Source organism: Procambarus clarkii, chromosome 24, assembly GCF_040958095.1.
Source record: "Procambarus clarkii isolate CNS0578487 chromosome 24, FALCON_Pclarkii_2.0, whole genome shotgun sequence".
Lineage (NCBI taxonomy): Eukaryota > Metazoa > Arthropoda > Malacostraca > Decapoda > Cambaridae > Procambarus > Procambarus clarkii.
The window spans coordinates 42,455,152-42,469,896 of record NC_091173.1 but is presented as its reverse complement, the minus strand read 5'-3'; positions in this window follow the sequence as shown (position 1 = coordinate 42,469,896).

Genomic DNA, 14,745 nt, shown 5'->3' with positions numbered 1-14,745 from the left:
ACTATTCACTATCATCATCACTACCTCACTACTCACCATCATCATCACTACCACACTACTCACCATCATCATAACTACCTCACTACTCACTATCATCATCACTACCACACTACTCATCATCATCATCACTACCACACTACTCACTGTCATCACTTCTATCACTACTCACCATCATCATCACTACCACACTACTCACCATCATCATCACTACCACACTACTCACCATCATCATCACTACTCACTATCATCATCACTACCTCACTACTCACCATCATCACTACCTCACTAATCACTATCATCATCACTACTCACCATCATCATCACTACCACACTATTCACTATCATTATCACTACCACACTACTCACCATCATCATCACTACCACACTATTCACTATCATCATCACTACCTCACTATCACCATCACTACCTCACTATCATAATAACTACCACACTACTCACCATCATCATCACTACCACACTATTCACTATCATCATCACTACTCACTATCATCACTTCTATCACTTCTCACTATCATCATCACTACCACACTATTCACCATCATCACTACTACACTACTCACTATCATCATCACTACCACACTATTCACTATCATCATCACTACCATACTACTCACCATCATCATCTTTACCTCACTACTCACCATCATCATCACTACATCACTATCATCATCATTACCACACTACTCACCATCATCATCACTACCACACTACTCACCATCATCATCACTACCTCACTACTCACCATCATCATCACTACCTCACTACTCACTATCATCATCACTACCTCACTACTCACCATCATCACTACCACACTACTCACTATCATCACTTCTCACCATCATCATCACTACCTCACTACTCACTATCATCATCACTACCACACTATTCACCATCATCATCACTACCACACTTCACTATCATCATCACTACCACACTACTCACCATCATCATCACTACCTCACTACTCACCATCATCATCACTACCACACTACTCACCGAGTAGTGTGGTGGTGATGATAGTGAGTAGTGTGGTAGTGATGATGGTGAGTAGTGTGGTAGTGATGATGTTTATGAGTAGTGTGGTAGTGATGATGGTAGGTAGTGATAATGGTGAGTAGTGATGATGATGATGATGGTGGTGAGTAGTGAGGAAGTGATGATGTTAGTGAGTAGTGAGGAAATGATGATGGTGGTGAGTAAAGAAGTAGTGATGATGATGGTGAGTAGTGAGGTAGTGATGATGGTGAGTAGTGTGGTAGTGATGGTGAGTAGTGAGGTAGTGATGATGATGGTGAGTAGTGTGGTAGTGATGGTGAGTAGTGAGGTAGTGATGATGATGGTGAGTAGTGAGGTAATGATGATGATGGCAAGTAGTGTGGTAGTGATGATGTTAGTGAGTAGAGAGGTAATGATGATGATGGCGAGTAGTGTGGTAGTGATGATGATGGTGATGTAGTGATGATGATGGTGAGTAGAGAGGTAGTGATGATGTTAGTGAGTAGAGAGGTAGTGATGATGATGGTGAGTAGAGAGGTAGTGATGATGATGGTGAGGTAGTGATGATGATGGTGAGTAATGAGGTAATGGTGATGGTGAGTAGAGAGGTAGTGATGATGATGGTGAGTAGAGAGGTAGTGATGATGATGGTGAGTAGTGAGGTAGTGATGATGTTAGTGAGTAGTGTGGTAGTGATGATGATAGTGAGTAGTGAAGTATATATATAGGTAAGGTTAGATTAGGTTAGGTTAGGTTTAATTAGGTTAGATTAGTTTAGGCTAAGAAATAGGCTATTTTTGTTGAAATAGAAATAGGGCAGTAATTGTTGGTAGCGTGTCTTCTCTATTCACGTAGCAGTAAATAGGTATCCAGGAGTTAGTTAGATTACCTTAGGTTAGGTTAGTTTAGGCTAGGAAATAGGCTAGGTTTGTAGAAATAGAAAAAGAAGAAGGGCTGTAATTGTAGGTAGCGTTTCCTATCACCGAATACATCTATTCACCTAACAGTAAATAGGTATCCAGGAGTTAGTTACGTTAGGTTAGGTTAGGTTAGCTTAGATTAGGATATGTTTGTTTTGACTAGGAAATAGGCTAGGTTTGCAGGTTAAGTTAGGTTAGTTTAGGCTAGGTTTGTAGAAATAGAAATAGAAAAAGGGCTGTAATTGTTGGTAGCCTATCTAACCTAACCAAGGAACCTAACCAACCAACCTAATCAACCAACGTAACCAACCAACCTAACCTACCAACCTAACCAATGTAACCAACCAACCTAACCAATGTAACCAACCAACCTAACCAATGTAACCAACCAACCTAACCAATGTAACCAACCTAAGCAACCAACCTAAGCAAGCAACCTAAGCAACCTAACCTAACCAACCAACCAACCTAACCAACCAACCAACCTAACCTAACCTAACCTAACCTAACCTAACCTAACCTAACCAACCTAACAAACCAACCTAACTAACCAACCAACCAACCTAAGCTATCTAACCTAACCAACCAACCTATCCAACCAACCTTAGCTATCTAACCTAACCAACCAACCTAAGCTATCTAGCCTAACCAACCAACCTAAGCTATCTAACCTAACCAACCAACCTAAGCTATCTAACCTAACCAAGCAACCTAACCAAGCTACCTAACCAACCAACCTAAGCAACCAACCTAAGCAACCAACCTAAGCAACCAACCTAAGCAACCTAACCTAACCAACCTAACCTAACCAACCAACCTAACCAACCAACCTAACCAACCAACCTAACCTAACCAACCAAACTAACCAACCTAACAAATCAACCTAACTAACCAACCAACCTAACCAACCTAACAAACCAACCTAACTAACCAACCAACCTAACCAAACAACCTAAGCTATCTAACCTAACCAACCAACCTAAGCTATCTAATTTAACCAACCAACCAAAGCTATCTAACCTAACCAAGCAACCTAATCAACCAACCTAACCAAGCAACCTAACCAACCAACCTAACCTAACCAACCTAACCTAACCTAACCAACCAAACTAACCTAACCTAACCTAACCAACCAACCAACCAACCAACCTAACCAACGTAACCAACCAACCAACGTAACCAACCAACCTAACCAACGTAACCAACCATCCTAACCAACGTGACCAACCAACCTAACCAATGTAATAACGTAACCAACTTAAGTTGGTTAGTACCAACGTAACCAACCTAAGCAACCAACGTAAGCAACCTAACCTAACCAACCTAACCAAGCTAACCAAACCAACCTAACCAACCAACCAACCTAACTAACCAACCAACGTAACCAATGTAAACTATCTAACCTAACCAACCAATGTAACTAACCTAACCAACCAACCTAAGCTATCTAATCTAACCAAGCAACCTAACCAACCAACCTAACCAAGGAACCTAACCAACCAACCAACCTAACCAACCTAAGCTATCTAACCTAACCAACCAACCTAACTAACCTAACCAACCAACCTAACCAACGTAACCAACCTAACCAACCAACCTAAGCAACCTAACCTAACCAACCTAACAAACGAACCTAACCAACCAACCTAAGCTATCTAACCTAACCAACCAACCTAACCTAACCTAACCAACCAACCAACCCAACCTAACCTAACCAACCAACCTAAGCAATCTAACCTAACCTACCAACCTAACCAACCAACCAACCTAACCAACCTAAGCAATCTAACCTAACCAACTAACCTAACCAACCAACCTAACCAACCAACCAACCTAACCAACCTAAGCAATCTAACCTAACCAACTAACCTAACCAACTAACCTAACCAACCAACTTAAGCTATCTAACCTAACCAAGCAACCTAATCAACCAACCTAACCAACCAACGTAACCAACCAACCAACCTAAGCTATCTAACCTAACCAACCAACCTAAGCTATCTAACCAACCTATCCAACCAACCTAACCAAGCAACCTAACCAACCAACCTAACCAAGGAACCTAACCAACCAACCTAACCAACCAACCTAACCAACGTATCCAACCTAACCAACCAACCTAAGCAACCAACCTAAGCAACCTAACCTAACCAACCAACCTAAGCTATCTAACCTAACCAACCAACCTAAGCTATCTAACCTAACCAACCAACCTAAGCAATCTAACCTAACCAACCAACCTAAGCTATCTAACCTAACCAAGCAACCTAACCAATTAACCTAACCGAAGAACCTAACCAACCAACCTAACCGAAGAACCTAATCAACCAACCTAACCAAGCAACCTAACCAATTAACCTAACCGAAGAACCTAACCAACCAACCTAACCGAAGAACCTAATCAACCAACCTAACCAAGCAACCTAACCAATTAACCTAACCGAAGAACCTAATCAACCAACCTAACCGAAGAACCTAATCAACCAACCTAACCAACGTAACCAACCAACCTTAGCTATCCAACCAACCTAACTAACCTAACCAAGCAACCTAAGCTATCTAACCTAACCAAGCAACCTAACCTGAGCAACCTAACCTAACCAACGTAACCAAACAACCTAAGCAATGTAACCTAACCTGAGCAACCTAACCTGAGCAACCTAACCTGAGCAACCTAACCTGAGCAACCTAACCTGAGCAACCTAACCTAACCAACGTAACCAACCAACCTAAGCAATGTAACCTAACCTGAGCAACCTAACCTGAGCAACCTAACCTGAGCAACCTAACCTGAGCAACCTAACCTGAGCAACCTAACCTGAGCAACCTAACCTAACCAACCAACCTAACCAACCAACCAACCTAACCAACCAACCAACCAACCTAACCAACCAACCTAACCAACCAACCTAACCTGAGCAACCTAACCAACCAACCTAACCAACCAACCTAACCAACCAACCTAACCAACCAACCTAACCAACCAACCTAACCAACCAACCTAACCAACCAACCAACCTAACCTAACCAACCAACCTAACCTAACCAACCAACCTAACCTAACCAACCTACCTAACCTAACCAACCAACCTAACCAACCAACCTAACCAACCAACCAACCTAACCAACCTAACCTAACCAACCAACCTAACCTAACCAACCAACCTAACCTAACCAACCTAACCAACCAACCTAACCTAACCAACCAACCTAACCAACCAACCTAACCAACCAACCTAACCTAACCAACCAACCTAACCAACCAACCTAACCAACCAACCAACCTAACCTAACCAACCAACCTAACCTAACCAACCAACCTAACCTAACCAACCAACCTAACCTAACCAACCAACCAACCTAACCAACCAACCTAACCAACCAACCTAACCTAACCAACTAACCTAACCAACTAACCTAACCAACCAACTTAAGCTATCTAACCTAACCACGCAACCTAATCAACCAACATAACCAACCAACGTAACCAACCAACCAACCTAAGCTATCTAACCTAACCAACCAACCTAAGCTATCTAACCAACCTATCCAACCAACCTAACCAAGCAACCTAACCAAGCAACCTAACCAAGGAACCTAACCAACCAACCTAACCAATGAAATAACCTAACCAACCAACCTAACCAACGTATCTAACCTAACCAACGTATCTAACCTAACCAACCAACCTAAGCAACCAACCTAAGCAACCTAACTTAACCAACCAACCTAAGCTATCTAACCTAACCAACCAACCTAAGCTATCTAACCTAACCAACCAACCTAAGCTATCTAACCAAACCAAGCAACCTAACCAATTAACCTAACCGAAGAACCTAACCAACCAACCTAACCGAAGAACCGAATCAACCAACCTAACCAAGCAACCTAACCAATTAACCTAACCGAAGAACCTAACCAACCAACCTAACCGAAGAACCTAATCAACCAACCTAACCAAGCAACCTAACCAATTAACCTAACCGAAGAACCTAACCAACCAACCTAACCGAAGAACCTAATCAACCAACCTAACCAACGTAACCAACCAACCTTTGCTATCCAACCAACCTAACCAAGCAACCTAAGCTATCTAACCTAACCAAGCAACCTAACCTGAGCAACCTAACCTAACCAACGTAACCAACCAACCTAAGCAATGTAACCTAACCTGAGCAACCTAACCTGAGCAACCTAACCTGAGCAACCTAACCTAACCAACGTAACCAACCAACCTAAGCAATGTAACCTAACCTGAGCAACCTAACCTGAGCAACCTAACCTGAGCAACCTAACCTGAGCAACCTAACCTGAGCAACCTAACCTAACCAACCAACCTAACCAACCAACCAACCTAACCAACCAACCAACCAACCTAACCAACCAACCTAACCTGAGCAACCTAACCAACCAACCTAACCAACCAACCTAACCTACCAACCTAACCAACCAACCTAACCTAACCAACCAACCTAACCTAACCAACCAACCTAACCTAACCAACCAACCTAACCAACCAACCTAACCTAACCAACCAACCTAACCTAACCAACCAACCTAACCAACCAACCTAACCTAACCAACCAACCTAACCAACCAACCTAACCTAACCAACCAACCTAACCAACCAACCTAACCTAACCAACCAACCTAACCTAACCAACCAACCAACCTAACCAACCAACCAACCTAACCAACCAACCTAACCAACCAACCTAACCTAACCTAACCAACCTAACCAACCAACCAACCTAACCAACCAACCTAACCAATTAACCTAACCAACCAACCTAACCAACCAACCTAACCAACCAACCTAACCTAACCAACCAACCTAACCTAACCAACCAACCTAACCTAACCAACCAACCTAACCAACCAACCTAACGAACCAACCAACCTAACCAACCGACCTAACTAACCAACCGACCTAACCAACCAACCTAACCAACCAACCTAACCAGCCAACCTAACCTAACCAACCAACCAACCAACCTAACCTAACCAACCAACCAACCTAACCTAACCAACCAACCTAACCAACCAACCTAACCTAACCAACCAACCAACCTAACCAACCGACCTAACCAACCAACCGACCTAACCAACCAACCTAACCAACCAACCTAACCAACCAACCTAACCTAACCAACCAACCAACCTAACCAACCGACCTAACCAACCAACCTAACCTAACCAACCAACCTAACCTAACCAACCAACCTAACCAACCAACCTAACCTAACCAACCAACCTAACCAACCTAACCAACCGACCTAACCAACCAACCTAACCAACCTAACCTAACCAACCAACCAACCTAACCAACCAACCTAACCTAACCAACCAACCAACCTAACCAACCGACCTAACCAACCAACCTAACCTAACCAACCAACCTAACCTAACCAACCAACCTAACCAACCGACCTAACCAACCAACCGACCTAAACAACCAACCGACCTAACCAACCAACCTAACCAACCAACCTAACCAACCAACCAACCTAACCAACCAACCTAACCAACCTAATTATGTTATTATATTATTATTATATTATTATTATTATATTATTATTATTATATATTATATTATTATATTATTATTATTATTATTATATATTATATTATATTATTATTATTATTATTATATATTATATTATTATTATACAACCTTATTATATTATCAACTCCCTTCTTATTATCTGACACGAACCTTCGGTTCGTGTCAGAGTCCATGAGTGTCCGTGTGCGTGTCCGTGTATCCAAGGGGTTTTGGGTCCAGGAAGCTATTTGTGTCGACCCAAATTGCCTCCCTTCTCCCCACCTGAAATCCAGGTGGATTGAAAGACCTGCCCGAGGTCAGTGGATCCAGGTATCCGTCCGTGGCCCCCCGGACTTCAACCCTTCCCCACATTCCAAGGAGTCGGTCAATCAATCTTCGGCTATCCAGAGAATCTATCGAAACTGATGCTCCTACAGGAGGGGACACACAGAGAAATCTGTGCCCTGTACTTGCAACCGTTCCGACAGGCTCGAACGCAGATCTATCCGGATTAGGAACTTGTTCTATCCGACTAGGCCACGCTGGAGTTGCCTTCTGAATCAAATTTGGCACTTGTATTTATATCTCATAGCAAGGTTAGTTAGTGTCTATTTATCAACAGTTGCAATGATTGATATGTTAAGTTGTTAATTTGTGTTGACAGTTAGAAATACCAGACAGCTTTGTTTGATAAGGTTGCAGTCCCGTGAGGCAGTGTTATGGATGAATATTGGAGAATTTAGGCTAACTGACATGTGTGTGTGTGTGTGTGTGTGTGTGTGTGTGTGTGTGTGTGTACTCACCTAGTTGTATTCACCTAGTTGTGTTTGCGGGGGTTGAGCTCTGGCTCTTTGGTCCCGCCTCTCAACCGTCAATCAACAGGTATACAGATTCCTGAGCCTATTGGGCTCTATCATATCTACACTTGAAACTGTGTATGGAGTCAGCCTCCACCACATCACCTCCTAATGCATTCCATTTGTCAACCACTCTGACACTAAACAAGTTCTTTCAAATATCTCTGTGGCTCATTTGGGCACTCAGTTTCCACCTGTGTCCCCTGTGTCCCCTGTGTCAACCGACTGTCTCACCACTCGGCTGTTAAAGGCTTTGTCTCAGGTTAGTGTGGGTCACCCAGGTGTGGGAGGAGACACAGGTGTGGGTGTTGGTGCAGGTGTGGGAGACCATGTAGGTGTGGAGGACCACAGATACTAGGGGGGGGGGGAAATGACGATGATGTGTGAGATGACGGGTGTGGCATGTGATATTGGTACATATGAGACTGGGTGTTTAGAAATATGTGGTTTTGGGGGGTGAGTGAGAGTGAGTGAACTGTGAGGGTGAGAGTGAGTGAACTGTGAGGGTGAGAGTGAGTGACTGTGAGAGAGGGTGAGTGAGAGTGATTGGACTGTAAGAGAGGGTGAGTGAGAGTGAATGGACTGTGAGAAGGGTGAGTGAGTGGGTGGAGGTTGGTGTGAAATGTCAGCAGGTGAGAGGGTCCACAGTAGTTTCCCCTCACCCCCTCCCCTTCCCCCTCATCCACCTACACTTTCATCCTCATCCACCTGCCTCTTCACTCCAGGACCCCCCCCCCACACATCTGCCCTTTCCTCATAACTCCTCATCTGCCATCTGAGGCCAGTGGCACTCACCTCCCCCCCCCCTACATCTGAGTGCCTCACACACACTTGTATGCCGCTAGCAGGTGTGTGTGTGACGTGTGTATGAAGCCCTCATGTATGCTGCCCTCACGTCTATGCTTCCCATATGAGTATGCTGCACAGGCACATGTGCAGTCTGCGAGCCTGTCACCCACGCTCCTATGCCTCATGACACTCGTGAGGTACACATACACACACACTCATATTTGGCCAACACACTCATGCCGCCCACATACTCATGCCGCCCACATACTCATGCCGCCCACATACTCATGCCGCCCATGGACTCATAGCACCGCCAAACCCATGAGTGTTCATCAATAAACACTCGGGCGTAATAGACGCATTCCAGCACATATGTACGCCCGCACATACGTATACCCGCACGTACGTACGTCCGCACATATGTACGCCCACACGTACACACTGGGAAGCATACACGAACCGCCCTCTCAGACCACCTCGGTAGTTATATAAGTATTTGCGATGGTCCGAAAGCATATTACGGTTTCAGTGATAGCCTACTGAAAAACAGGGAAATGAACCTTTGTCCTAAACAGAAATTATTCTCAAGTTATACATTTATTGTAATATAAATCCAGACGGGACACCACGAGCGAAGCTCTCGTCATGTAAGTACATTTAGGTAGTTACGCACACACACACATATATGTAAACAAAACACATAGCCTGTTATACAGGAATTGTAGGTTTATATCTGCAGATGACTGGAAGGAAGAGAGACCACGTGGTTTAAGCTGTATATATGTTGTTGTTGTTGAGTTAGGGGCGACGACGATCGTGGGATCGGATGCGCCCCGGCGTACCCGTGAAGGGTGAATCGCAGAAAAGCCAGAAGAGGCGAAACGCCAAGCCAAAACGCGAAACGAGTGACGCCAAGCACTAGAAACTAATATGCCACACGGCAAAGCTACGCACAAAGGGAGAGGCAGAAGCACATAATAGAACAGGGCAAACAAACAGCCAGAAGGGCACACAGCACGTCATAGAGCAAACACACAAGAAATCAGAGCACAAACTTGCCCGGGAACTTGGCCCGCGGGAATCTTACATTGAACGCCTCCCAGAGCACCCATTGCCAAGGGTCTCGTCCATCCACCGGTGACGCCATAACATCTGGAACCGGGGCAACAAACACCTGCAAACTGGGGACCCAGATGGTAGTACTCATGAGGCGAGAAGTCGCCACTCGCCCCCACAGGAAGGGAACTTGCCCCCCACGAAAACACTCCGGTCCGTCAGACAGCAGTAACTCGGCAATCTTCGACCAGTGACCCGGTGGCATCACAGACGCCAGCAACACGTCCCCCAGGGCCCCAACGCGCACCCGCACCACAGGGGTACCCGTGGCCCCGGGCACACCACCAGACGACAGCAGGGAACCCGGACGGCACGCATCCTTCCGTAACGTCACCACCAGGCCACGCCCAGCACCAGAGTCCACACCATCCCTGGCAGCGGGAGCCACCCCCCCCCCTACTGTGGAGAGTCCCCCGGCGGAGAAGGAACCGAAGGCACGTCCGTTACACAGGCACCAGCACCGGCAGGCACATGGACCTCCGCCACCACGAACCGCGGAGACATCGACGCATCCGTATCCACACTGTCAACATCTGAAGCCCCACAGTCACTGAAGTCACCAACGTCGGCCCAGGAAGAAGACGAACGCCGGGAACGTTTGAGCACCGGCCGGATATCGTCACAGCCGGTAAGTGACCCAGAAACACGGGTACCACGAGCCGAAGGAACCGATGCCAGGACGGCAGCAGCCTCTACCACAGGGGGAACCGGGCCACACACAGCAGGAGGCTCCGCAGCCTCCCCAGCACCCAGCACATCCGGGACCCGAGTCACGGACACAGGGCCAGGCGCAGCATCAGAAGACGAGGGAGAAGACAGTGACGTCACACAGGGAGCTCCAGGGAGGGCCACGGGAGCAGCTGGGACAGCGACAGGATCAGGCAGACGAACCGACGGTACCTCAAGAACCGGAGGAGGGACGGCAACAACCGGAGGAGGGACGGCAACAACCGGAGGAGGGACGGCAACAGCCGGAGGAGGGACGGCAACAACCGGAGGAGGGACGGCAACAGCCGGAGGAGGGACGGCAACAACCGGAGGAGGGACGGCAACAACCGGAGGAGGGACGGCAACAACCGGAGGAGGGACGGCAACAACCGGAGGAACGGCAGGCGCCGCCGGGAAGCTGCAGCAGCAGACGGGACGCGCACCACCTCATCAACATCACCGGAGACTGCCTCCAGAGGGAGCGGCGGGAAATCCTCGTCGCGGAACAAGTTGACAGGAGCAGCAGGGGCCTCAGAGCACCCGGCAGCCTGATGCCCCAACAGGCCACACCGGAAACAGGTACGAGGCTGCCGGCCATAATACACCCGGACGTAGTACCCCATAAGCCGGACAGAAGAAGGTATATCCGACCGCAGGCGCATCCCCAACGTGCGAATGTTTGTACGCCTCCCAGCATACCGCCCCGAGGAGAGCGTGTTCACCCGCACGCTGACAACAGTACCAAAACCCCCGAAGTAACGCCGGAGGAGGTCATCAGGGAACTCCAGGGGCGCACCATGGACACTGACATAAGTCAGGGCACCACTGCGGTCCGAAATCGCCACAGAGCCGGCATCGTCTGGCAACGGCAACGTACGCCCCCCGTACCGACGGAGGAAGTCCCGGTACTCGTCCTCCCCCACGCCCGTAACTAGCTCCACACCGTAAACAGCTTCCACCGGGACACGAAGCATGTCACACATCACCATCTCGATGGTCGGATAACCAGCCTTACAAGTGAACTCCAGGCCCACGGAGTTCACACGCTGAACAGGAGGAAGATGGCCCCCATGTCAGAACTGCCACGTCAACGCAGCCAGGCAGGCAACAAAACTGGTAGGGCAGAGACGCCCACAACACCTGGCGACCAAAACAGTAAACAACTCCAACAGCCACGGAGGGTCGGTAAACGTCCTCACTCCACGGCTGCTAGCAGTCGACCTAAGCTGTATATATAGAACAGATCCACGAGGCTTCCTCCTCTAACAACAACAACAACAACTGCAATCCGAGCCGTTTTCGACACTATAGGCGTCTGAATCCAAACATGAGAAAATCCACATTCTCATAAGAACACTAAGATATAACCACTATTCAAGAAAGACAACATGATCCTAAAGAAAGGAATAATAACTGCACACCGCTAAATATTATCTATAAAAATTAAGAATAGCGTGTCGAAAATATAAATATTTCGTGAATCCGGTGTAGACGGCTACTTGTCTCACGAACACCGGGGAAGACGACGCTAGCCAGAGGTGTAGACGGCTACTTGTCTCACGAACATCGGGGGAGACGACGCTAGCCAGAGGTGTAGACGGCTACTTGTCTCACGAACACCGGGGGAGACGACGCTAGCCAGAGGTGTAGACGGCTACTTGTCTCACGAACACCGGGGGAGACGACGCTAGCCAGAGGTGTAGACGGCTACTTGTCTCACGAACACCGGGGGAGACGACGCTAGCCAGAGGTGTAGACGGCTACTTGTCTCACGAACACCGGGGGAGACGACGCTAGCCAGAGAGATTGTAAACATTGCCAAGCGAAGACGTCCCTTGTGCTTAAACGGAAGTTTATAAGCCAGAAACTATTAATATTAATTTTGTAACAACTGCTTGTGCCTCGTTATTGTTATTAAGGTGTAGGATTGTTTATAATAATAGAGAAGAGGAGAAGCAGTGACAACAAAAAGCATAAACGCAATGCATCAAGCCTATACTGACGCCTTCACTGTCGCCACCAGTCCCGTCTCTGTTTACACCACATAAATCCTAATGTTTACACCACATAAATCCTAATGTTTACACCACATAAATCCTAATGTTTACACCACATAAATCCTAATGTTTACATCACATAAATGCTAATGTTTACACCACATAAATCCTAATGTTTACACCACATAAATCCTAATGTTTACACCACATAAATGCTAATGTTTACACCACATAAATCCTAATGTTTACACCACATAAATCCTAATGTTTACACCACATAAATGCTAATGTTTACACCACATAAATCCTAATGTTTACACCACATAAATGCTAATGTTTACACCACATAAATCCTAATGTTTACACCACATAAATCCTAATGTCTACACCACATAAATCCTAATGTTTACACCACATAAATCCTAATGTTTACACCACATAAATCCTAATGTTTACACCACATAAATCCTAATGTTTATACTACATAAATCCTAATGTTTACACCACATAAATCCTAATGTTTACACCACATAAATCCTAATGTTTACACCACATAAATCCTAATGTTTACACCACATAAATCCTAATGTGTACACCACATAAATCCTAATGTGTACACCACATAAATCCTAATGTTTACACCACATAAATCCTAATGTTTACTCCACATAAATCCTAATGTGTACACCACAAATCCTAATGTGTACACCACATAAATCCTAATGTGTACACCACATAAATCCTAATGTTTACACCACATAAATCTTAAATAGTCACAGTTTAGCTTTTTGGAATCCTATTTAATTCTTACCAAAAACACTAACCCCCTAAAAAACAATGAAAGTAGTTAAGACGAGGGCTGTCGAGCCCAAAGTAATCAAAATATAAAATTTAAGCTATTTAAATTTGTGTATATCTATATATATATATATATATATATATATATATATATATATATATATATATATATATATATATATATATATATATATATATATATATATATATATATATATATATACTTAGTGATAAATAAGCTAGGCCGAAGCTTATAATAAAAGTGGCAGTACCTAATTACGGCACACATTTGTATTATTATCAAAGAGTGCTAATGCGAGGTTACATTCCAGGCTGGTGAATGGTGTGCACATCAGCCGCTGTAAGTAACCCATTATAACTCCTCTAGAAAGAAGCCTGGTACTCGACACGCCGGTCCTGGCTTCATCAACTACAACAGTTAAGACTCGACCAATTATTGTAATGTTATTTTGTAATTTTTGTATTTTTTTATTTTGTTTATATCGAGGGTAAATACCACATTAATTTTGGTCGTTTGGGTTGACAACCCAAACTCCAGGATAATATAAATATATATATATATATATATATATATATATATATATATATATATATATATATATATATATATATATATATATATTAGTATATTTTGGTAGCAGTCTTTCCTGTAGACATAAATTATTAAATATGACCGAAAAAGTAAGATTAATAATTTTAACACGAATTTTCTCAATCTTTCGTACATTTCTTTTCACTGTTGGAGGTAAATCAAAAATCAATTCTCCAAAATTCATTTTTATTTCTAGTCTGACGCGACACGAGCGCGTTTCGTAAAACTTATTACATTTTCAAAGACTTTAGTTCACAAATACACAACTGAATAGAACTTACGCATCTCCGATTTTATATCTACATTTGAGTGAGGTGGAAGGGGTGATGTGGCATTAACACAAGACAGAACAAGAGGTGGCATTAATAGGGTATTAATTTCATC